Source organism: Nicotiana tomentosiformis, chromosome 2, assembly GCF_000390325.3.
Source record: "Nicotiana tomentosiformis chromosome 2, ASM39032v3, whole genome shotgun sequence".
Lineage (NCBI taxonomy): Eukaryota > Viridiplantae > Streptophyta > Magnoliopsida > Solanales > Solanaceae > Nicotiana > Nicotiana tomentosiformis.
In genome coordinates this window covers 112,114,826-112,117,775 of record NC_090813.1, presented here as the reverse complement: position 1 = coordinate 112,117,775, position 2,950 = coordinate 112,114,826, and the positions used below count along the sequence as shown (strand labels likewise).

At 40.2% G+C, this 2,950-nt stretch overlaps 1 long non-coding RNA gene across 2 annotated transcripts; it reads left to right on the top strand.

The window, feature by feature from the left end:
• The first annotated feature begins 13 nt into the window (after window positions 1–13).
• LOC138905228 (uncharacterized) lies at window positions 14–2,400 on the top strand. Of its 2 annotated transcripts, XR_011413525.1 has the most exons (3): window positions 14–699; window positions 902–962; window positions 1,266–2,400. It is a non-coding gene; the product is annotated as an uncharacterized lncRNA (long non-coding RNA). The 2 variants fall into 2 exon arrangements; XR_011413524.1 differs by having other exon boundaries at window positions 902–2,400.
• The last annotated feature ends 550 nt before the right edge of the window (window positions 2,401–2,950 follow it).

Here is a 2,950-nt window from a genome sequence, read left to right as displayed (position 1 = left end):
TACAACCCAAATTTGCGTACCTTAGATCATTCCATAAGTTAGTCGACGTAAATCCAAGAAGAGATTATCTTTGAGATGATAAGAAGTTAATCCTATTGGTCTTAAACGATACAAGGGTGTATAAGAGTGGTTAACAAGTATTAGAAGTGAAACGAATCAAGGATGTTGTAACCCGCATTTTCGGGTAAAACTAGAGGTGATTAATTGTCCCAAGAGGTTATGTTTTAATGTATTTGAATAATATAATATCCATATCATAAGTCTTGAAGTCAAGAGAGTTATGAAACAAAAGTCGATAAAAGTTGTCGCAACTTATGTTTATAATTTTACATAAAATTTAGGTCAAATGTTACTACAGTTTTCTCCCAATGTACATGGAATTATGGGGTGATCTTCCTATCAAATTGAAGATCTATGAGTCTACTTTCCAACGCATTAAACCGTTTGTCGATACGATCTCGGAATAGAGAGATATTCGCGTTTTTGTGAGAGTGCGCCAAGCAGCTCTCTATGGGGCCCACATAGGCGGTTGAGATATATTGATATATATCAGACCCTTTAACCCCGTTTTAACTCATTAATTTTCATTCTCTTCAGACCCTAGACACCTAAAAACACTCTCTCAAGGTTCTCTCATGATCCAAGACCCAAACAAAGGGCAAACAACACAAATCAAGTGTCGGGAATCCCGTGGCGCTAGTAAGTTTCTTGTTCTTCTTGTTGTTGCTGATTTTTGTGTTGTTCCAGCTCGTGTTGGAGGTTGTTTTAAGTGTTTTATGTTCTGTAAATACTCCTTAAAGTTCTTAATATCAACCCTAGGTGATTTCAAGTCTTCTAAAGTAATTCTAGTTCCGAAAAGCCCAAATTGATTGCTAGTTTCGCTTCCTTGTTCTTGTGGCAGAATTTGAGGGATATTTCGTGGAACATTAAGGTCAAATTGGAGTTGTTCTTTCTGTTTAAAGGTAAGGAACCCCTTACTCTATAGATATTTAAGATTATCCAAGTTGCAGCTAAGTCATTGAAGCTAGAACTTGTGAAATATATATCGAAAGGCTTGGTAGTAATGTTGTTGGTTGGTGGACTGTTTTGGAGGCTCAATATGATTATTAATGATGTTGTTTGGGCTGTTTGGTGATTGTATTGACTTGTGTGAAGTCATATAAATAGGGGAGGTGCTGTCCATTTCATCGTAAAATAGGTTGTGGTCGATACATAATAGTTACGACGCTTAAACGAAAATGATAGTGTCATTTGTCTTATTGTAGACTAAGGAGTCGTGACATTTGCATAGCTTGAGGTTGGGCAGTATATACAAGGTATGTGAGGCTATCCCCTTCATTATTTTGCACGACTCCAATTGTACATAATGTAATGAACGAGCTCCCAAAGATACTCTACTCTTAGAAGCTAGCAGTACTTACATTGCTGCCCTTCTTATGAAACGATTAATATTGATGTTACTTCTCTTATTCTTATATTATCAATGTTGTTGGTAGCTCCTTATTCTTATAAGATTCTTGATGAAGGGTTAATCCTAATAACATGTACGAAGGATACCGACCTTACGTCACTCCAAAAGGTTCAAAATGTGATTCCAATGAGTCCAGCATGCATCATATATATGTATCTATTTTACTCTACCGAGCCACGCTATAGTTGGCCGGGTATGGCACCTATTGTGCAACCACTGATCAGTTGGGTTTTACCGAGCTCCACGTGGCCGGGTACGATTCTACCGAGCCCTATGATGGCCGGGTACGTTTTACCGAGCCTATTACGGCCGGGTATGATATGATGATGATGATGCCCACAAAGGCATATGTTTTAAAAGTTTATGTATATATATATGTATGTATCATGTATTTCATGTTAGTAGCCCTCAGAGGTACCCAGATGTCACAGGTTGTATATTCCCTATCACTGTTTACATTATTGTTCTTACTTATGCTATTCTGCCTTACATACTCAGTACTTTATTCGTACTGACGTCCTTTTATTTGTGGACCCTGCATGTCGTGCTGCAGGTCCTGATAGACGGGTAGACGCAGCTCCCCCATCACAGTAGGCTATCCGGTTCAGCGTTATTGGCAAGATCCTTTCTCCGGACTTGCCGTGGTCTTGGTATGCATTTTTGTTATTGACATTATGGGTATGTCGGGGCCCTGTTCCGGCAATGTTGTAGCACTGATGTAACTTTAGAGGCTCATAGACAGGTGTCGACTTATGTATGGTTTAGAATGCCTTGTCGGCTGATTTTTTGTTGTATAGTCTTTCATGGCATCATGTTAGCTCGTACCTTATATATAGTTCTTGACAGTCTTGTCGTCCCATGTTATGTATGTTCATGACATTATCTTTCATTGTTGGATGTTCATGATCCATGTCTACTATTTATATTGATCTTGTCGGCCCTTAAAGATAATAAGGAAGGTTAGATAAAATGTACGTTGGTGCTCGGCAAGTATGGCCCGGGTGCTAGTCATGACCCTCCAGTTGGGTCGTGACAAACTTGGTATCAGAGCAAGTCTGTCCTAGGATTGTCTATGAGCCGTGTCTAGTAGAGTTTTGATTATGGATGTGTAGCGCGCCACATTTATAATCAGGAGGCTACGTGACATCTAGGGTTGTTACCTTCTTCCTAAATCTAGATCGTTCGTAGAGTTGAGTCGTAAATGTTCATATCTAATATTCACATTGATTTCTTTCAGCGATGCCTTCGACTAGGAAGCAAGCGATTAGTAAACGGCTTGATATAGCTGTGGGCGAGGGTAACATTCAGGTGCCTCCAGCCAGAGCAGGCCAAAGTGAGGCTCAGAGTGAGATGCCATCTCATACCTCTCCGTCTCCTCCAGAGGATATTAGGAGGCACCCAGTACATCCAGTTCCACCGTCTGGCACTACAGACCACGATATGCGCAGTGCAGTGCAGTTGTTGACTAGCTTGGTAGCT